Genomic DNA, 23848 nt, shown 5'->3' with positions numbered 1-23848 from the left:
GTTTCTTCATCATGATCTTGATGCCCTCGCTCATAGAATCTCTAGAGGAAAGGGAAAGGATAACCAGACTACAACTCATTTCCTTTTTAATATCCTTTCTAAAAATACCTAGGTGTTTCATCTCTCATCTAACCTTCTGAGTCTCCATCAGCTTTTCTCCAGGATGACAGTCTTTCATGTTATACAAAACTGCTATACAACAGGATCATTATTCAACTAGTACTCTCTAAAGTACTTGTAGTTAGCTGGAACATGTAGTTGGAAGTTTTCCTGTGTCCTGCCTGGTTCCCAATCACTCGGACCCAATTAAAAACACACAGAGGCTTATAATAATTATAAACTGTGTGGTCTATGGAAGGCCTCTTGCTAGCTAGCTCTTATATCTTAAATTAACCCGTTTCTATTTATCTATGGTTTGCCACATGTCCCATGGCTTTATTGGTCTGTTGGCATGTTGCTTCTTCTTTGGTGGTGGCTGGCATTTTTTCCTGCCTTGTTCCTGTCTCTCCCTTTGAATTTCCAGCCTGCCTCTAAGCTGCCTTGCCATAGGCCAAACAGCTTCATTTATCAACCAATCAGAGCAACACATATTCACAGCATACAGAAAGACATTCTTCCATCACTTTCCCTTTTCTGTCTAAACAAAAGGAAGGTTTTAACTTTAACCTATTAAAATTACATATAACAAAACAGTTATCCAGAATTACAGCTACAATTTCTAGTCTATTTGTATTTTATAAAATTAGAGAAAAAAATTCTATCCTATATTTGTGAGCCTAAGGTTTCATATCTAATTTATCTTTTATGATAACCAAAGAAAATTATATCTAGTCTTCAACTACATCAAAGACCCCAGAAGGATATAATGTTACCTAAGTAAACAGGAAATGCATTTTAAGAAACTCCCAAAAATCTGGAAATGACAAAGAGAGCTGCTGGCCTGGACAGTCATCCAAAGTTCCTCTGCAATGTTGGAGCATCCATCTTCAGCCCATAGGTCTAGTCTCTCAGTCATTTTTTTCTCTGTATCCTGTAGAATGTCTGGCAGTTTCCTCTGGGAAGCAGTAAACGGAAGGACCTTGTTTTGGCAAATTCACTGGTCACCTTCCTATGAGTCCTGCATGTCCAGTTTATATAACATATTATCAGCAGTTCAGACAATAGCAGTTTCTTGCCCAAATGACTATTCTTACTAAGAAGAAGATAAATTCCATATGGAGTGTCTTTGATGCCCATCCTCCTCTCTGAAGTAAATCAGTACTGCCAGGAAAAGACAAGCTCACTGTCTAGAAAAGTCTAAATTTTTAAAAACTTTTTAAATGCCATATTATCTTTGTCTTTGAAGTGTTTGAAGATTACCTATCTATCTGAAATATATCTATGTATACATAGAAAACATAACTAACATGACTACAAGTTTGATTATCATAGATGATTAACTATTAATCTGTATTTCTTAATTATCCATTACAATTTCAAGTGAGTTGCACAAACAAAATACTTTAAACAATAGTAGAAATATACATACAGTATAACAAAATTAACTTTAAATTTGTATCAATAAACTAAAATCCATAGCAATGTAAAACATTTCAAACAAGTTGTTGCTCTTTAAAATTAGATCCTATAATCTGCCCTTTTATCCTATCATATCTATATCCTATCTTTCTGTATCAGAGACATGTAGTGGGTAGCCATTCCAGCTTGGATCTGGAAGTTCCAACCCCCATTGAGACTCTGGCAACTGTCATGCCTACGAGGCGGGGCCAGGGGAGGTGCCTGGAGACCCGAGAGCTGGATGGGCCAACATTCTCTCTCTGTGCCAGGACGCTGAATGGTGGAGGTTGACTGAGCAGAGCTCCAGAGAACACCACTGGACTGCAATACACCTTCCCCAGACCCTGTGACCTACCTATTATTTAATTTGTGAGTTATGCCATTAAATAAATATCCTTTTAACTATGTGGAGTGGCCAAAATAATTTCTCCAATATCTGGCGCCCAACATGGGGCAAATTCCAAAGGCCTGGGCGGCTCCCGCCCTCTCCTCCCTAGCTGGTGGGTACCTAAATCCGCCTGCAAAGTTCAATATAACCAGGGAACACCTACACGGTTCCATTCCCGAAAAAGGGAGCAGCTAGTCTGATCTCAATTCCCTAGCTTAGCCCCAGACCAGCCAAAGAGGCAGGGGAGTGCTAGCTCTGATTTCTGCCATCTCCACCATTTCCGCCATCTCCGACTCCAGCCAAGATTGCCAGTAGGCCCTGTTTTGGAGCTGTACCAACGCCACTTGCTGGCTGAAAAGTGCTATTACACACCCCAAAAACCACAAAAGGTAAGCATATTGTTTCAAGTAAAGGTACTTGATAATTTTACACCTTAAAATTGACTAACAAATTTTGAGTAATTCGTGTAATATGGCCAACAACATTACCTCACAAGAATTTAAAAACCTTTTTGCCTGTATGATAAATGACAACTTCCTGGAAATATACGACATTCCTAAGGCATATCTGGCCTATACTATTTTGGCATTCATCATAATAATTCACACAGTGTTCAAACACTGGTTTAAGAACAAAGATGAGTCATATTTGGGACTGATACAGGCTTTAAAAGATAGCAATGAAGGCTTACAGAAAAAGATTCTCTCTCTGGAATCTGCTAACCAGGATTTACAGGCTTTCAAAGATAACAATGAAGGCTTACAGAAAAAGATTCTCTCTCTGGAATCTGCTTTAAAAGATAGCAATGAAGGCTTACAGAAAAAGATTCTCTCTCTGGAATCTGCTTTAAAATATAGCAATGAAAGCTTACATAAAAAGATTCTCTCTCTGGAATCTGCTAACCAGGATTTACAGGCTTTCAAAGATAGCAATGAAGGCTTACAGAAAAAGATTCTTTCTCTAGAATCTGCTAAGCAGGACTTACAAAACAGGCTTGTACCCAAAATTGATTTTATTGATAATAAATATGAATATTTATTGGATAGAACACTAACTATCCAGAGTGAAGTTGTGGCTACTCAGACAGTATATAAGGAAGAAAGATTATCGTTAATTGATAGGGTAAGGTCCATGGAATCATGTGTTTCTGAGGAACATAAAAACTTCTTTGATTCCATGAGAAATCTGGAGTCCCTTACAAGAGAGGAGGTTCACTGCCTAGAACAGACCCTAGGTGGTCGTTTGCAAGCCCTAGAAGAAACTCTCAGTAAACATGACAAGGGAACTAATAAGCAAAAGGTCAAGACCATAGAGGTTGTAACATCTCCAAATGGCTCTCATACAATGGCTTATCCTGTTATCATCCATGAGAAGCCAGCAGATGACACACACCCCGAGCCATATATGACATATACATTACAACCAATTTCAACAAGGGACTTTAAAAATATAAAGGAAGCAGTAGTTATGTATGGGATACACTCAACATATGTATGACAGATATTTAAATTCGTGGTCTACCTCACATAGAATCATTCCAGATGACTGGCATCAGTTAATTTCAGCTGTTCTAGAATATAGCCAGCAGTTACAGTGGAAAAGCTTGTTGAGAGAAGAGGCAAAAAATTTAGAACAACAAGGTAAAATCAGAGGTTGTGTGATCTCCCAAGATCAAATACTTGGTAAGGGATGTTTCACTGACAGGAATGTACAAGCCACTTATGATGAGCATACAATATCCCTATGCCGTACAGCAGCTCTAAATGCTTGGGAAAAAATTCCAGAACCTGGAAAACCAACTGAGGTATACACAAAGATATTTCAGGGACAGCACGAACCCTTCACTGATTTCTTACAAAGACTGAACACAGCTATAACAAGAGCTGTGTCAGACAAAGAATTAAGAAAAGTATTAACTGAGTCCTTGGCATTCAACAATGCTAATGCAGAATGCAAAAGAATACTTACACCATTAAAGATCAGATCAGCTCCTTTGGAAGAATGGATTCAATATACTAATGGTGTTCAGTCTCTTAACTACAGTAATGAGGCTTGGATAGGAGAGACAAATCCCAGAGGTGAAAGAAGGCCCCATAGTACCAAATGTTCTAAATGTAGTACACCAGGTCATATAAGTAAACACTGTACATGGGGTACTCTTAGAAGTAATACTCCTTCTAGGAATAGCCTAAACAGGAGACCCCAACCACCTCCTGAATTATGTAGAAGATGTGGCAAAGGCCGACATTGGACCAGTGAGTGCAGATCAAAAATAGATATACAAGGCAACCCTTTACTGGCGGGAAACACCTCAGGGGGCCTCTTGCAGGCCCCCAAATCAAACGTAGTATGAACATTCCCAGCCACTGTGGAAGAAATTCCTCTCCAGGACAACTGAATAAACCAATGCCTAATGTAAAAACCAATACTGCAATGGATGATAAGACAGCTTTGATAGATGGATCACAGTTTACAAAGAACACTATAAAACAAATATTTTGGCAGACTTCCATAAATGAACAAAGACAAAAGCTTAGAATTCAAATTAATGGCCTGGTTCTGGAGGGCCTGGTAGACACAGGTGCAGATGTGACTATAATTACACCCAAATCATGGCATCCAAATTGGCCTCTTCAAGAGGTGGATGTCCAACTTGTAGGGATTGGCACCCTATCTCAGATAAAACAGAGTTTGAGATGGGTTGAATGCATAGGGCCAGAAGGACAGAGAAGAAGGCAGAAGCCATATGTAGCAAATATAGCAGTAAATCTTTGGGGCTGAGATCTGTTACAACAGTGGAATACCCAGATTAAAATTCCTACACTTTCAGAAAAGGAATACAGACCAATGCATGTTTCTAGGAATAATATCATAACATGCTATAAAAATCAGTCACCAACCATTCAGGCTGTTCGCAAACAGAGCACAACTGTTGTTGAACTCTCAGAAGTACCAACTGCCTTACCTTTAAAATGGCTAAATAATAAACCTGTCTGGGTTGGACAATGGCCTTTGACAAAAGAGAAGCTACAAGCTTTAGAAGAGCTGGTTCAAGAGCAGTTAAATGCTCAACACATTGAAGAATCTACCAGCCCTTGGAATTCTCTTGTATTTGTTATTAAAAAAAAAAAATCTGGTGATTGGAGAATGCTGACAGATCTGAGAACTATTAATAAAGTAATTCAGCCAATGGGCTCTCTACAGACTGGGATGCCCTTGCCCTCTCTGCTACCCAAAGAATGGCCTATAATAGTTATTGATTTAAATCTTTACCATACCCTTACAAGAAAATGATAGAAAAAAATTTACCTTCACAGTACCTAATTATAATAATTCTCAGCCAATCAAGAGATATCAATGGAAGGTCCTCCCACAGGGAATGTTAAACAGCCCTTCTTTGTGCCGATACTTTGTGCAGAAACCATTAGAGATAATTCGTGTAAAGTTTCCACAATCCATAATTTATCACTATATAGATGATATCCTATTAGCTGATCCAAAGTTAGATACTTTAGAAAGCATGTTTGAAGAAGTAAAAAAAAGTTTTGCCTCTCTGGGGACTGCAAATTGCTCCTGAAAAAATACAAAGAGGAGATTCTATTAATTACTTAGGATATAAGATAGAGCTACAAAAAATTAGACCCCAAAAGGTACAACTAAGAAGAGATAGATTGAAGACTCTTAATGATTTTCAAAAGTTATTAGGAAGCATTTCCAACTTACTGGGTATCATGGGAATACCCAAAGATGGACTACAAAATTTGGCTAATACTCTAGAATGGGGACAAAGAATTAAATAGTCCAAGAGAATTATCAGCCGAAGCTGAGAAGGAATTGGCTCGAGTAGAAAAGACAATTCGGGAAGCACATGTGGATCATGTGGATCCAGAACTTAAATGCATTCTTATCATATTCCCCTCCAGACATTCCCCAACAGGTATTTTGATGCAGAGGGAAGATATTATATTGGAATGGATATTCCTACCACGTAAACCAAATAAGAAATTAAAGACTTATATAGAAAAGATCTCTGATTTGATTCAAAAGGGTAAATTAAGTCTTCGCCAGTTGACAGGAATGGACCCAGCAGATATTGTAGTACCGTTAACTAATGAGGAAATTTCATCACTATGGAAAGATAATGAATACTGGAAGAGAGCCTGCAGTAACTTTTTGGGAGAGATTAACAACCACTATCCCAAAAGCAAGAGAATAGAATTACTCACATTGTATGACAAAAGCCAATTTCTGGAGTCCTCACATTCTATACTGATGCAAATAAATCAGGGAAAACAGGATATAAATCAGGAGACTTAAGTAAAGTGGTACAAAGTCCATATAGCTCTGTACAAAAGGCAGAACTGTATGCCATTCTTATGGTACTGATGGACTTCACAGAACCCCTCAATATAGCCACTGACTCTCAATATGCAGAGAGAGTTGTTTTACATATTGAAACTGCTGAATTTATTCCTGATAATACAGAATTAACTTCATTATTCATACAATTGCAGGAAATCATCAGAAAAAGGGAACATCCTATATATATAACACATATCAGATCCCATACAGGTCTGCCAGGACCTTTAGCACAAGGTAATGATGAGATTGATCAGTTACTAATAGGTAATGTGCTAGAAGCCTCAGAATGTCATAAGAAATACCATGTAAATAGCAAAGGTTTGAAGAAGGATTTCTCCATCACTTGGCAATAGGCTAAGGATATTGTGAAAAAAAATGTCCTACTTGTTCCATCTATAACCAAACTCCATTACCTGCAGGGAGCAATCCAAAAGGTATACAAAGAAATGAAATTTGGCAGATGGATGTGTTTCATTTTGCAGAATTTGGAAGATTAAAGTATGTGCATCATACCATTGACACCTATTCAGGATTTCAATGGGCAACTCCTATGAATTCTGAAAAGGCTGATTCTGTGATTACACACCTATTAGAAGTTATGGCCATCATAGGAATACCTGTACAAATTAAGACAGACAGTGCCCAAGCATATGTCTCCAATAAAATGAGACAATTCTTTGCTTATTACAATATAAAGCATATTACAGGTATACCACACAATCCCACAGGCCAAGCAGTCATAGAGAGATCCAATCGAACTTTAAAGGATATGCTAAATAAACAGCAACAGGTAACAATGACTCCTAGGAATAGACTGCATAGTGCTTTATTAACCTTGAATTTTCTCAATGCTGATGAGAAAGGAACAACAGCTGCGGAGAGACATTGGACGACAGACAAAACTCCTGAGCTAAACCAACCAGTTTATTTCAAGGATGTGCTGACCTCAGAATGGAAACCTGGATATGTTATACGTTGGGGAAGGGGTTTTGCCTTTGTTTCTGCAGGAGAAGAAAAGCTATGGATACCAACAAAATTAATAAAAATTCAATTCGAACAGGAAAAACGCCTTGATGAAGAGAAGTAAAAGATCATCCACCAATGTGACATCTCTACAAGTTGTAAGAAAAATTTAACAATCAAAGGGTGGGGTAGGGTTCAGTTTTTGTCTTTCCAGGATAATGGAAATACCCATCTTCCAAAACTCATAAGGCCTTGGATATCCGGATGTTTACAGCAGAAAGGAAGAATCTATTGGTACCAATCAACACATGGTAAAAAAATCACTGTCTAACATCTTTCTCTCTATCAATCTAGAAAAGTTGTGGTTCCAATTCAATTATAAGCCAAGCTGGCTTTGGAGATGGAATTGGCTCACTCCTTCTCTAAACCCAAGCATATTGCTAAAAGGAAAGTTTGAGAGATTCTTCAGTCCCATATCAGAAGAGCCCTCTGGTGTGAGACAGAAGGAAACCAATAAAAAGGGACCATTGTCTTCTAAATTCTAGTTCTCTCCATGCTTACTCTTGATTTCTCAGAATCCTTTTTTACATGCTATGTCCTCTTTAAATCCAAACCTCCCATTTTTGATAACAAATAAGTTGTTCCAATAGCAAAATCAGAAGTCTCTAGAAGGAAGATGGGGCCCCAACAACAACAACTCTACCCAATCCAGAATGATGTCATGGTAATCATCATCATACTACACTTCTTGCCAGAATTTCAGACAATCTTACCCATTACTCTAAAACTTGCTGCAGAACCTACAGTTAGTCTAACTGAGATTTAACTATCTGAGCTTTCTCACAGTACCCAACAGAGATAACTTCACCCCCTAAACGGCAGGAAGCAATTCCAAGAAAACGACGCCCCTTCTCCCTTAGGTTTCATAATTCTCAGGGTTATGGATGACGGTTATAGGGTTGGGGTGGAAGAAAATATTAGACTCTGCTGTGGGACGGTCTGTATGTCAAATTGCTCTGATTGGTCAATAAATAAAACACTGGTTGGCCAGTGGCCAGGCAGGAAGTAGGTGGGACAAGGAGAGAGGAGAATTCTGGGAAGTGGAAGGCTGATGCGGAGAGACACTGCAGCCGCCGCCATGACCAGCAGCATGTGAAGATGCCGGTAAGCCACCAGCCACGTGGCAAGGAATAGATTTATGGAAATGTATTAATTTAAGCTGTAAGGACAGTTAGCAAGAAGCCTGCCACGGCCATACAGTTTGTATGCAATATAAGTCTCTGTGTTTACTTGGTTGGGGTCTGAGCGGCTGTGGGACTGGCGGGTGACAAAGATTTGTGCTGACTGTGGGCAAGGCAGGAAAACTCTAGCTACAAGACTCAGTATTGTAAAAAAAAGGGGGGAGAAGAAATGGAATGGATAGGTATAAGATATGATGGTAAATCACTGTATATACTAGTAAACAAATTTAGTAAAATAGCAACCTTAGATAATTTGCACTGTAATTTGTACTGTTATGGATTCTTATGTGTTGATACAAATGTAAACTATATTTATACTCCTGTTTAAGATAATTTGTATATTGATACAAATACAGAACTATATTTGTTATAATGTACATATATTTCTACTCTTATTTGAAACATTTTTATATTGATACAAATGTAAATTTATATTTGTCATACTTTATATATGTTCTACTTCTGTTTAGGATATTCGGTATATTGATATATATTTAAGATTATTGTCATATTGCATATCGCACTATATATTCCTACCTCTGTTATAAATATCTTGTGTATTGTCACAATTTTGAAGTCATCGTCCTTCACCATACATTTGCTTATAGACTGTTTACCTTGTTTATGTGAAGCCTTAGTCCTTAGGTTATTTCGGTAGATAAGACTTATAGATTTATAGTCACCTATGCCTGTCATCTCTATAGTTATGTTAGTTAGGTTATTCAGATTTACAGATACATAGGTCAGATGGGCAGGTAATCTTCAAACACTTCATAGACCTAGAGAATATGGCATTTAAATAACTTTGAATTTTGTTGACGTGAGACACAATTGCTCCTGGCTACACCAATTGATCCCAAGAGAATGTTTGGCTTCTAAGACATTTCCATTTGGAAATTTGTCTTTTTGGCACAAAATGGCCTACTGGGCAAAGAACTGCCCTTGCCTGGATGGCTGACAGTACAAATGCAATGCTGTCCTTTCTGGACAAGCGGGACACAAGGAAAGCGACCACTGTACTCTGCCAAGACAGGGTAAGATGGTCTTTCAGAAATCCTGCTTCTGAAAATGGTCTGTCAGATACTCTAGGCCTGTAGCCAATTTGAATGCACCAACAATGCTGAGGAACATTAGGTGACTGTCCAGGCTGCCAGCTGTCTTGGTCTACTCTTGCAAGATTCCCTAAAGTTGCTTGCATCCATCTACCATTTCTCAGGTACCATTATGTTCCTTCTCAGGTCTTTGATGGGATTGAAGATTAGCAGTTATAGTTAGAACTTAGTATATATAATATCTTAGATAGAACATATTAAGTATTTGATTCAGGTTCTTTAGGATAGGACACCTTTGAATGATCTTTATAACATGTCATTTACCTATGCTCTATACTTCTCTGGATTTTAGTATGTTTCTTGCTTGATATTGTTTGCATTGGTTGTAGTTCCATCTTATCTAGGTCATTATCCCTCATTATTCCTGGACAATATTTGATAACCATTCCTTTGTATATAGTCTTGTATTAGTTGAGAACCTTCTTATTTAGACAAAAAGGGGGAGATGTAGTGGGTAGCCATTCCAGCTTGGATCTGGAAGTTCCAACCCCCATTGAGACTCTGGCAACTGTCACGCCTATGAGGCAGGGCCAGGGGGGCACCAGGAGACCTGAGAGCTGGATGGGCAGTGCTCTCTCTGTGCCAGGACGCTGAATGGTGGATGCTGACTGAGCAGAGCTCCAGAGAACACCGCTGGACTGCAATACACCTTCCCCAGACCCTGCAACCTACCTATTACTTAATTTGTGAGTTATGCCATTAAATAAATATCCTTTTAACTACATGGAGTGGCCAAAATAATTTCTCCAATAGAGACATGTTATTCTCTTCATCTGGTGAAAATACTCATATGATGATAAGGGATGTAATATGAAAATAAATTTTGATTATTTTTTTTGTATTGTGAAGTATTAATGTAAAAGCCAAATTAAGGGAGTCAATATATTAAGATATATTATGAGCTCTAGTTTCAAAGATTTCAGACATTTGGTTACATTAGTCCTAGAACTTCCAACATAATTCAAAGTTAAGTTGCCTACTCTCTCCAATGATCACTCCATCTACTAAAACCCATCCAGAGTGAATTGAATCATGCCTAGACAATTACTAGAGGAAATGATCTTAGGATTCAACATCAGTGTTACCTGCTATGGGTCATCATTTTTATGCATGGATCTTATATTTATGGTGTGTGTGTGTGTGTGTGTGTGTGTGTGTGTGTGTGTGTGTGTGTGTGTGTCTGAAAAGATGCATGTGTTGAGATCTGAGAAAAACTTTTGGGTCTTAATTTTTTCCTGACACCATGTAGTTCTTGGTGATAAAACTCAGGTAGTCTAGCTTAGAAGGAAGTTCTGTCACTGAACCCTCTCACCAGCCCTAAATGGTCTCATTTTCAATGTAAAGAATAGGGGAAACAAAGGAGGGATTAAACCAAAGTAGGCTGCTTGGGATCTAGTTAAATCCAGATGCTATAAAGTTGACAACTGAGATAAGCTATTACAAGCATGAACTCGTCAATAAGGCAATTTCCACCCTCAGGATCCATCCCCTTCTCAGTTATGCTACCGAATAGAAACTTCCACACATTTGTTTTTTGAGTGGAAGAGTAGTTTTCTGCTGATAATGATTACTGATGTCAACAAATTTTCATTAATCTTTTCAATCTAAATGGCACTTTATTTGTATTCACTCCATTGTATTCAATCCCCTCCTGGACGTCAAAGATAGCACCTCAGTGAGATAGCACTTCAGAGAAGATTACCTTTCCAAAGTTTATATTTTACTTACAACTAACCATAAAAATCACAAAATAAAGCACTGTCTCATGAGCTTTAAGTAACATCTGTTTGTAGTTGAGGTAGTGTTGTCTTTGAAAAGAATAACTGGGGATTTCAGTTGTGGAAAAGTCTTTCTTTAAAAGACTTAAGTGTCCTAGTATTCTTCATGACTGAATGAAATCTTTTAAGTTGGAGTACAGAAGTGTTTGTGGCTTGGAAATGGACATACACACAGAACAGCTCTTAAGCCTCCTGGATTTCTGTTAAATGAGTGGTACAAACAACCTTAAAAGGCTGAGTGACATTCTGAGTTTTAATATTCAAAGCATCCTCAAATGAGATAGGATTTACTTAGGTATTTGGGAAGTGAGAGAAATTCAATAAAGGAGGGAAATATCAGGAGTTAAAATAAAATAGAAAATTAAATATAAATTGAAACCTAACAAATAATTTTAATATGACTGAAATTCAAAATAATACTACCACTAGTACTTTAAGAAGATCTGGATAGCAAAGTTCAAATTAATACTAAATTTGGAGGATTTAAGAAATGTAATGGCAAATTTTATGACTGAAAAACAAATTTTTAAAAAGTTACACGACTATGTAAAATTACACAGCTTATCATAATGGTCAAGAAATATATTCCTTACTGTTGACCCCTAAGGTATTCCTGCTCTTGGACCATGATATATTTTAATCACAAAATAGTAGCAAACATAGGGTTATATAATCAGGAGAGACAGGAAGTCTCTGTGGCAGGAGTTGAATGAAGCATAGAGTAATGAACAATGGGTCTTAAACATAAAATGCTAAACTTCTGTTTACCTATGCGAGCCCAATGTTTACTGTGATTTTTCCCTTGTGGCTGTTTGTAGTAGTTTGAATAGGAATGGCCTCCACATGCTCACATATTTGCATTCTTGTTCATTAGGGAATGACACTACTTAACATGGATTAGGTGGTGTGGCCATGTAGTATGTAAGGCTTTTTGGAGTAGGTATGGCCTGATTGAAAGAAGTATGTCAATGGGGGTAGGCTTTGGGATTTCAGATGCCTAAGCCAGGCCCAATGTTCCCTCTCTTGCTGCCTGCTGATCTGGATATAGAACTCCCAGATATCTCTCCAGCACCTTGTCAGCCTTCATGCATCATGCTTTCCACCACGCTTACCACCATGATGATAATGGACTAAACCTCTGACCTATAACAAGCCCCAGTTAAGGGCTTTCCTTTCTCAGAGTTGCCCTGGTCATGATGTCTCTTCACACCAATAAAACACTGACTCAGACACTGTTTTATTCATCTTTTCACTTAAATAGTAAATTGCTTTTGTTAGTATTCAACTGGTTATCTTTTAGTAATTCATTTTTTCACTCTTTTTATTTTATATGTATTTCAAGATAAAATCTGGGCTAAACTCACATGCAAACAAAATTTGAACAATTTTAACCTTCATTTTGTTTTTAAATTTTAAATAATTATTATTATACTTCTATGTTCATCAACTTCTAGCATATATATATATATTTACACACACATATTATATATAAATATATATATTTGTTGTAGATGTAATTCTAAATGGTCTTATTAAATAAGAAATGCAGAGCCAAATACAGAGTTAAAAGCCCAGGAGATCAGAGCCTTTAGCTTAATACTCACTGCTGTCCTTCTCCTGAGAGAGAGACCTTCTCCTGTGTCCTGTCTTTTATTGCCTTTCTGTTCTGCCTTCTCATTGGTTCAAAACCCAACCATATGACTTCCTCATCACTGCCTGTCTATACAGACTCTCTATGGTTGGTACTAGGATTAATGGCATGTGTCACCATGCTGGCTATGTCCTTGAACACACGGAGACTTTGCCTGCCATGTGATCAGATTAAGGGTATATGCTACCACTACCAGAATTCTGCTTAATGGCTTGCTCTTAGCTCTGATCCCCAGGCAACTTTATTTATTAATGTACAAATAAAGTCACATTTCAACACAAATAAAATATCAGCATAATTTGTATGTGTTTATATACCTGAATATGTGCAAATACATAAATACAATTTTCTGAGTCTGCTTTTGTTGGTTGTGTGTATATGGTTTCATGGCATATCAACTCCATATTGAAAAACCAATAAAGAAGCACATCTCAGCAGAGGCTAATTCTCCCATAAGTTATTAATTGTACAAAGCTCTTTGTATAGGTTACTAGTGATGCTAGATGACAGGAAGGTTTTCAAGTTAGATCCAGGTCAAATCATCTGATGCCTATGTCCTAAGTGTTTGGCCTCTTTAATAATAGGGTTCTATCAACCCCTGAAAGACAAATAAGCACTACATTATTGTTAATAGATATTATTTTGGGAATCATCTTATCTACCTTCACAAACCACTTGAAAGGTGGTTTCTCATGTATTGTAGTAGAAATTTTGTTTGTAGGGAGCATTGTCAGCCAACTGTCATAAAGCCACATGCACACACATACACACACATACACACACAGACACACACACACACACACACAGAGGTTTTATTATATATTACATATATATGCACATATATTATATGGTAATTATAAAATAATATAATTCATTGAGTCTTTGTCAAACAACCTTACTGCTCTTTGCCCTTTGTTTCTCTTCCCACCTCCTTCTGTATTGACTCTCCTTCTCTCTCAGCTGAAGCCTCCTTTCCCTTTTTCTTTTTCTCATTTTCCATCACCTGTATCTTTCCATTGTCTTCTCAAACTTCCCTGCCTTCCCAACTATGGTCTCTTTCTGCTTTTTGTATTTCTGTGGTTACTCCATGTTGTATACTCTCAGCTGAAGCTTTGGATCTAGGAACATCAAATGAGAGAGAACATTCAGTGTTTTACTTTTGGGGTCTGGGCCACCTCACTCAACACAATCTTTTCTAGATCCATCCAGTTACCTGCAAATTTTATTATTTTATTTTCTTTATAGTTGAAGAATATTCTACATTGTAAATATAACCATATTTTCATTATACATAATCTGTTAAAGGATATTTAAGTTGTTTGGCTTTTCTGGTTATATTGAATAAGGTGGTCTTGAACTTTGCTGAGCAAGTACCTGCGAAGTAGGATTTTGAGTTCTTGGGACATAAGATAAAGATTGGTATGTCAGGATTATACATCAGACTTATTTTTAGATTTTTGAGGATTCTCCATACTAACTGTACCAATCAACTCTCCTCCTCCTCCTCCTCCTTCTTCTTCCCATTATCACCATTATTATTATTGTTATTACATTTCCTTCTGTCTTGTTTCCCAACATGTTCTTTGTTTATATACTATGGCTTCCATTTTACTGTTTTTATGGGATTCCTGACTATGAATCTCAGGCCTTCACTTGGGCTCTTCTATTTGCTTCTTTTGTCCTATTCTGATGTGTTACTTTTGGTTGCATCATAACATACAATATCATATCATATCATCATGTCATGCCATCATATCATATCATATCATATCATATCATATCATATCATATATCATATATCATATCATATTCCCTTCCAAGCCTATTTGTTTTCTGTTTTTTTCTTTTGTTTGTGTGTGTTCTGAATTCCTTTTCTTTAATCTTTTTTATTCATTTTACATACCAACCACAGATTCCCCTCTCATTCCTCCTCCCTCTCCGTGCTCTGCATCTTTACCTTCAATCGACCCACCCTGCCTCCCTTCCTCCAAAAGGGTAAGTTCTTCCATGGGGTAACAGCTAAACCTGGTACATTCAGTTGAGTCAGGATCAAGCCCCTCCACCCTGCAATAAGGGTGAGCAAGAGGTCCGCCCATAGGTAATGGGATCCAGAAAGTCAGCTCATGCACCAGGCATAGATCTTGATCACATGGCCAAGGGCCCCTCAAACTGACCCAGCTACACAACTGTCTCCTGTATACAGAGAGTCTACTCTGGTCCCATGCAGGTTCCACCGCTATCAGTCGTGAGTTCCAATGAACTTGATTCTGTTGTTTCTGTCTAATAAGAGACAGGAAGGGGGTCAATCTCGATGGGAGGGGAGGTGGAGAGGAACTAGGAAAAGTAGAGGGAAGGAAAACTGTAATCAGGATATCTTATGTGAGGAAAAATTCATTTTCAATAAATTGAGGGAAACAACAACAATGTAAAATAAAATGTGACATGATATTCCTCTTTTTTCCTCACTTCTCTCAGGTTTGCCTCTTACACTCCTGGCTCCCTTTCAAACTCATGGTGTATTTTATTTAGTATTAACATTACATATATATGAATGAATACATATATAAATAAATTTAAAATGGACTTATATATTTGAAAAGTGCTTTTTATTATTCCTGCAGATGATATTTCTGGTCTTTAGGAAATGTTATATATCTAAGTAGAACTAATGAGCAAAGTTGGTTAAGAAATGGCTGGATGCTAAAATGTCAATAGCCATTTGAATCAGATATTTGATTTACATTTTTCAAGAGAGAATCACTGGCAGTGGTGGCACACACCTTTAATCCCAGTACTCGGGAGGCAGAGGAAGGTGGATCTCTGTGAGTTTGAGGCCAGCCTGGTCTAGAGAGCGAGCTCCAGGAAAGGCACCAAAGCTAAACAGACAAACCCTGTCTCGGAAAACCAGAGAGAGAGAGAGAGAGAGAGAGAGAGAGAGAGAGAGAGAGAGAGAGAGAGAATCAATTTAACAGCACACATACATAAATGTACACATGGATATACTACACATTAATTATGTAAAATGAAATAGCATATATGTATCTCCTGTGGAATTTAGAAGAACTCAATACTGAGTAGTACAAGGGACTTCAAAATTTAGTTAAACCGAAAAAATTAAATTAATGAAGTTTATCAGAGCTTAGACATCTCTGAGAAAAAGGTAAATTTTGGAAAACATATAAAGAACATTTATTTATTGAGTAAAAATAAATATTTGAATTATTAAGTAGTACATAGTGTTTTAACTGTACAATATAACATATTCTTTGAAAACATTAACTTAGAATTTTTTATTTATAAAATGTGAGACCAAAATGAGACATCTTAGAAATAAGACCAAAATGCTTTCACCCTAAAATTAAGGCCTAAGAGTTCTCCTTTTGGGAATAGGCCATTAGTTACTGAAACCAGTCAGTTCAGATTCCAGAAACCAGGAAGTGTAAAAGTACAGAGTCACAGGATAGTCACGAGGTAATGCCTGCTGGACTATGGAATGTCCTCTCCCTGGTTTCCAGGATAACTGACCACAGAAATGCCCCCACCTGAGGGCAGCCAATGAGAAATGATGTTGGGCAACCACTCCCTTAGAAGTAATTTCTAGAAGTCCCTAGAAGCGAGCCAATCAGAATTGTACCCATACTAGCACCCCTAAATGATGTAACCTTGTGATTTTTCCCTTTAAAAACTGAGCTTGCAGGTAGGTGGGCACTTCCTCCAGCCTCCACTGTGTTGGATGTATTGGACTAAGTCCCTGCCTAGGCTTGTATTGCTTCTGGATATCCAGAATTAAACCTTGCTTTTGGATTCTGGCATGCTCGTCTTTGGTGGTCTCTCTGGGGGTCACGATCTGGGCACAACATAAATAACCCAAATTTCTCATGGCCCATTGGTGAATTATTTCTTTAGCAAACATTTACTGGATACTATTTCCATATAGTCTTCCAGTTCTATTTGTATGTGATGAGCTGATCCATGGATGTGGCTTTCTTTCTAAAGTGCAAGAAAAAATAAATAAATTTCTATTTTAAATGTGATAAATTCAAATTGTCTAAATTATCTAACTTAAAATTTAAAAATATGACACTGTAAGATGCTAATCTTACCACAATTTTACCTTAAGTTAAAGTTTGTAATGGTCAGGATTGTCTTAGTCACTCAGCTAGCATGGTGTTGCAGAACATTAAATACTTTGAGTGACTTTGGTTGCTTATCAGATAAGTTTTTACAAACAGCTTACAGTCACAGCTAAAATTGGACCCTGAGTGTTTTATGTGAGCATTTATGGCAATTCCTGTTAATTTTATTTAAATCACAGAAGTGCTTTCTTCCATCAGTAGCATGGTGATGTGATAAGATGAAAGGCCACTGCCATTGCAAGTTCTAAGAAGTGATGATGTCCTTTGAGTTGTTAAAGATCTACTGAAGGATGTAAACAATGTGCTGCTGGGAACCTGCTCTGTTTGAACAGCAGGGGTGAGATTGTCAGTGCAGCCCTGCTGACTGGCTTCACAGCACCCCTGCCCTGAACACCCTTGCTGCAAATGCTTAGGTCATTGGACAAAACCAAAGGTCATGGCCTCCCATGTTTGTTTAGCTTTACAGGAGAAAAGAGAACTCCCAGGAACATTTTTTCAAAGAAGAAATATGAAACTCTTAAAACTCTGTATAAGTATGAAAAATAAAAAGAAAGGCAACATAAAATCTGCAACTAAAGTAGAAAAAATGTAGCTCAGTCAGGAGGATTTAAATTCTGTAAATAGGTTGTAGTCCTTTTCCTACAGAACTCAAATAAAATAATGAATCTTTTGTGATGTGGAAGGAGTAATAATATTCATATCTTTTAAAAGTTATCATTTATTGTGAGTAAATCCCAATACTATAGTGCTGAATTAAAGTATAATAAGGTAAATGACAAGCTCTCCAAACCATAAATTCAGGTTGCAGTTTGAAGAGTGAAGCTTATTTGTTGCCAGTGAGCTATTGGTGATGGAAATAAGGCACTCTCAGGAATTTGGAGTAAGGTACAACTGACATGTTATAAATTGTGTTTTTCCAAATCTAGTGGGGTTCAAAAGTGAGAAATGTGTCTGCATTCTGTTACAGTACCAATTGTATTAACAGAAGTTTAAGGATGAATGTTCCAAGCCAAAGACATTACTTGTCTGATATTTTCAGCATTATTTTGTTATTTTTTTACCCACATATGTCAAAACAATTCTGAACAGCATGTTTTAAAACTGATACTAATTTCTTTAGAGAAATAACTTTAGAGGCAAAAGTAATTAGCTAAGCAAATAAAGTTTATATGAAATTAGATCCTCTTCAAGTAGCACAAGAATTTGTTAAAAGCTAGTAAAAAAAAAAAGAGGATAGATAACTAGCTTAATCCTTCCACAAATACCCATGTTCTTTTACTATAATGACCTCTGCATATTACTTGGGCTTTAAGACCTTCTATAAGTGGGTCTGCTTGTGTGGTAAAAAAAAAAAAAAAAAAAAAAACCCTTTGTGAGTTTTTTCTCTTTTCTTGAATCAGTTGTATGATGTTTAAATACACATTTTTTAGGACAGGGCATTTTATAATGCATAAGACATGTGTCTTATCCCTGTGGGATAAGACACAGCCCAGAGAATAGCTGGACCACATTGTAAATCACATCATTCCAGGTACCTAAGTATGAGAATCACTTTGTAGACAGTTCCATCAACACCAAAACCAGGTGTAGGTATGAAATGCATTTAGAGCACTGTCTAGTATAGAGACACCTTTTCTATATAGAGAGGCTGAGTCAGAATTATCAGTATGCATCTACCGAGTAAGTCAGCAATATTTAGATTTCTTTTTTCTAACAGACTCTAAGACTCCAGATACCTACAGGAATATTTCTCTTTCTCTTCCTTCCTTTCTTCCTTCCTTCCTTCCTTCCTTCCTTCCTTCCTTCCTTCCTTCCTTCCTTCCTTCCTTCCTTCCTTCCTTCGTTCCTTTCCTCCTCCTCCTCCTCCTCCTCCTCCTCCTCCTCCTCCTTCTTCTTCTCTCTCTCTCTCTCTCTCTCTCTCTCTCTCTCTCTCTCTCTCTCTCTGATTTGGAAATATAGTCTCATGTACCCAGGATGGCTTGAACTTGTAGTGAAGGATTACCGTGAACTTCTGCTCTACCTCCACATTCCCATGGGCTGGGATTACATACATGCATGCAACAGCACATCTGGTTTATGCAGTGTTAGCGTTCCAAGCTCAGGGTTTCTTACAAGATAGGCAGCTACTCTCCCAACTGAATTACAACTGTAGTCTAGCCTACAAGAACCCTGAAAATAATGTTGGAAGTAAAACAGATTCTTTGTTTAGTATCTACATCTGGACTACTATGGGATAGTGAGGCAGATTAATGAGAGAGAAGAATATAACCAAAGATGTCCTGGGAAAGGCAGACTCTATTAAAACAAGAAAGATTTGGGAAAGAAGAGGAACAGAGATAAAAGTTAGGGAAGGGGAGAGACTGGAAGAAGAGTAGTCTATTATTAGGTGCTGGACATCACGATTCAGCCACATAACTACTTACGACTGATTTTACAGTTAAGATACACAATCAATGACAGTGACATCATTAGCTTGTTAGCCTGCTTTGTCCTTGTATGCTCAGTATTTTATAGAACAACTGAAGTAATGTATGAACAGGAGGCAGATTTCTTAAAGATAGCAGTAGCCTTCTCAATTCCTAGTTGCTGGGAGAAGTTAATTTTCTCAGAACATAGTCCTGGCCCACTCTGATTGTTCCTTACATGGCAAAGGCCTTGGAAAAAAAACCTTTCAAGGGCTTCATGGTTAATACCAATGACTTATTTCCTCGTATACTGACAGAAGAAATGATATAAGGTTGAACTTTGAATTACACAGTATAATATGTAAATGACAAATGGATAATGTACTTGAATATTCACTTACTATATTTGTAATTATGTCAATATTATTGCCTTTGAAGAGCTACATAAAATGATTATTTAAAAATAAAATGCATTTTAGCACCCCTGTATCTTTTTAAAAATTTTATTTGTTTTTTTTTTAGATTTTTTATTTGATATAATGTTTTTATCATATTCTTTCCCCTCCCCATACTCCTCCCGTATCCTAATATATTTTGTTTTGACAATCCAGATTTATCACCAATGTGACTCATGTCACAATATTTAAAGTTTGAGAAACAGACTTAATGTAATAATTACATACTAGTCCATAGAATAGCATGTTGTGAGACAGACTCTCACTCTGTAGTCAGGCTGGCTCAGAAATTATGCTTAGCTCAGGCAAATCTTCAGCTAATATTAGTCTTTCTGCTTCACTTTCCCAAGTATTGAAGGCTGCTCCGTCATTCCATGATAGGAGAAGTACATTATGCAAGTGGGACCCAAAACAATACATTAGAAAAGATGTGGATTAGGTGTTTGTGTAATTTAATTATCATTTCAAATATTCTAGAGAACATAGTTGGGAAAGGAAAAATTGTCTGAGTAACTCTATTTCAATGAAAATAATGGAGAAGATAGAGATACTCATAATGTTAGTCACTGAAGCTTTATGAGGATACCAAAAATATTGTTACACTTTAAAAAACAAATCGGTAAGAATAATCTCTCTCTCTCTCTCTCTCTCTCTCTCTCTCTCTCTCTCTCTCTCTCTCTCAGAGAGAGAGAGAGAGAGAGAGAGATCTTTGGGTTTGAATTTAAACATACATTGGATGTTATTTTAAATAATAGGTTAGCTTATTTTTTATAACTAATATTGTAAAGAGAGGGTTTAATGGTAGTCAATATGAGTTATACATTTTCAAAAAAAAAAGATCAATTGTATGACTTGCCTTACCCCAAATATACCAAATAAGCCCTAACAATTATTTATTATATATTATATAATAAAATATATTATATACTCTCAGATTGTAAAATTTCTTATTACTTAACTTTAATATTTTCTTCAGTATTTAATAGAAATCCACTTGTAAAATACCCATAGTTTTATGTCCACATTCCAAGTTTCAGATTACAATCCTGTCTTATATCTGTGTGACTATGAAATATTACTAAAGGTAAATAATATTTATATATATGCAAAGTTATAGAAAGAGACATATAAAATTACAATACTGCAACCAATTTTTTTAATGAAGAAACTCACATGTTCTAATAAAAGACAGAGTAATCTTTTTTCCTGTGTTGAAAATATTTCTGTAAATAAATTAGTTCTTCATAATGTCAAGCTATTGCTTCAGAAAAAATAGAGCTAGAGCATAAAAAAATTAATTCAGTTTATAAAAGATATTAAATCTTGACTAGTTATATTCCCAAAATAAATAATAGTCGGTCATTGCAGATTTCCAAAGGTTTTAGGAGTCATTCATAAAAGATAGTATCTATAAATTTACTGAGATTGAAAACTAGGAATGTTTTTATCATGAAGAAGAAAAATGTATATTCAGATCTATATCTTATTACATTTTGCCAAATAAATTATTATGTGTCGGTGACTGGCTTGAGTTGAACGCTGTCTGAAAAATAAGAATTTCCCACAATACCATGGCTCATGTACTCCTTTATGCTGCTGTAAGGACGCTTCCACAGGAAGGTTCCTTGAACAGTGGGTGCCCTACTGTTTGTGAAATATAGTCTTGCACAAGCTTCAAAACTCTTTTTTTTTAAAAAAAAAAAAACTTTCAGAAAGTGGTTGAATATCTACAGATTCTATGAAGCAGAAGTCATGCTGATTTCTAGAAGGTTTAAAAAAAAATGTAGTCCGACAATGTTTTTTTTCTGACCAAATTCTATGCTGAATACAAAGCATTATGTGTCAGTAGACAGTGAACCACAGGTGTGTTTCAACATCCTCTCCTTTCCCATGTTCCTGTCTATCCTACCCTCTAGGCAGGTGGGAGAAAAATAAATCTTTTGTTTTCTATGACATCAGAGAATAGTGAATCTTCCAATCCAGTAAAGTGTTCTCTTAGGTTTAATGGTTTTATATGCTGTAATAATAAGGTCCAGTGATTCAAAGATACTGGGAGTATCCCTGTTTTAGGAGTTATGCACATGATCTTGTCAGAAAGCGATGGAATTTCTGTTATCTCTTTGGCTTAAGTATTTTCAGTTATATAATTATGCATTGAATAAGAAAACTTTCCAGCTCAGTAACAAATTATCTGATTCTATTATCAAGAAAACATCTGAAAGATAGTGGGGAACCTTATAATACTACAGGTTCAAATGTACTTAGTGTAGCACTGTATAAATCAGTATGGAAGTTACTCAAAATATTAAAAATAAAACAACATCTTTCATATACTTAATGTAAAAATATGTATGTAAATGTATATAAAATACATATATAAGTGAAATCTTTTTGAACTAGAAGGGAAAAATGTTTAAGACAGTTTTTAATGAAAATTGATGCTCAGTAGACCAGGCTGCCTTCCAACTCAGAGATCAGCTTGCCTCCACCTCCAGAGTTCTGGGATTTAAGGCATGCACCACCACAGCCCAGGTTTGCTGCAATTCACAGATCTAGAGAGACTAGGTAACGAGGAGGATTCATGGGGATTCATGGATCTCCCTGGAAAGGGTAAATAAAAGAGATTTTGTGAGTAGATGGAGGACAGGTAGGGATGAGAAAATGACCAATCAGGTCTGGGGAAACAGTGGGTGAGAGTACTGAAAGAGACTACTGGAAAGGGGGAGCATTTCAGGGTCAGGAAAAAACCTGGTGCAAGGGAATCTTCCAAGGGTGTAGAAAGATGATTTCAGCTAAGACTCTTAGCAGTAGTGGATATGTAGCCTAAACTGGCCCATTTTTGTGACCAGGCAAGACTTCCAATGGAGGGAGTGGAAAACGAACCTAACTACATAACCTTTGACCTACAGTTTTTCCTGCCTGTGGGATATATTGGGATAAGGGTGACCTAGAGATTGATGGAGTGGTCAACCAATGACAGGTCTAGTCTAAAACTGATGCCAGGAGAATAAACATCCCTGAAGCACCCAAACCCACCAGCTGGATGACCCAAAGACCTAGGGTAGAACCAAAAATGACTGGAGGAAAAAAATGTCATTGTAATGATGGTTAACAATATTCTACTATACACATAGATTAGTGCCTAGCCCAGTATTCGTTAGAGAAGCTTCATCCAGCAACTGAAGGAAACAGATTAGTACCCACAGCCAAACATTAGGCAGAATTTAGGAAGTCCTACAGAAGATACAGAGACAAGATTGTAGGAGCCAAAGGGGTCAAAAACATCAGAAGAAAACTCACAGAACCAGTTAATCTGGGCTCATAGGGTCTCACAGAAACTGAACCAACAACCAAGGAGGCTTCGGCTTCGTGGGACTGACCTAGGCACTCTGTACACATGTTACAGCTTTGTACTTTGGGCGTCTTGTGGGACTTCTAACAGTGGGAATTGGTGCTGTCTCTGGCTCCTTTACTGACTTTTCACACTCTACTTCCCATACTGCATCACCTTGCCGGGCCTCAGATCATGGTGGGGTGCTTACTGGAACTTGAAATGCCATATTTTGTTGATACTCAGGGAAGAATAGCCCTTTCCTAAACAGAAATGGAGCAGGAGTGGATTGGGGGTGGGAACAGTGGGGATTGGAGGGAGGCACTGGGAGGAGGAGAAGAAGAGGGGAAACCGTGGCTGAATGAAAAATAAATAAATAAGTAAATACATTTATTTACTAACTAATTAAAAAAGAAAATTGTTGCAAGTAAAGGTCATTGTGGTGACTGAAGTGAGTCAGGCTTCCAAA

Source organism: Peromyscus maniculatus, chromosome 15, assembly GCF_049852395.1.
Source record: "Peromyscus maniculatus bairdii isolate BWxNUB_F1_BW_parent chromosome 15, HU_Pman_BW_mat_3.1, whole genome shotgun sequence".
Classification (NCBI taxonomy): Eukaryota; Metazoa; Chordata; class Mammalia; order Rodentia; family Cricetidae; genus Peromyscus; species Peromyscus maniculatus.
The sequence above is the reverse complement of the archived record's forward strand: the minus strand, read 5'-3'. Positions refer to the sequence as shown.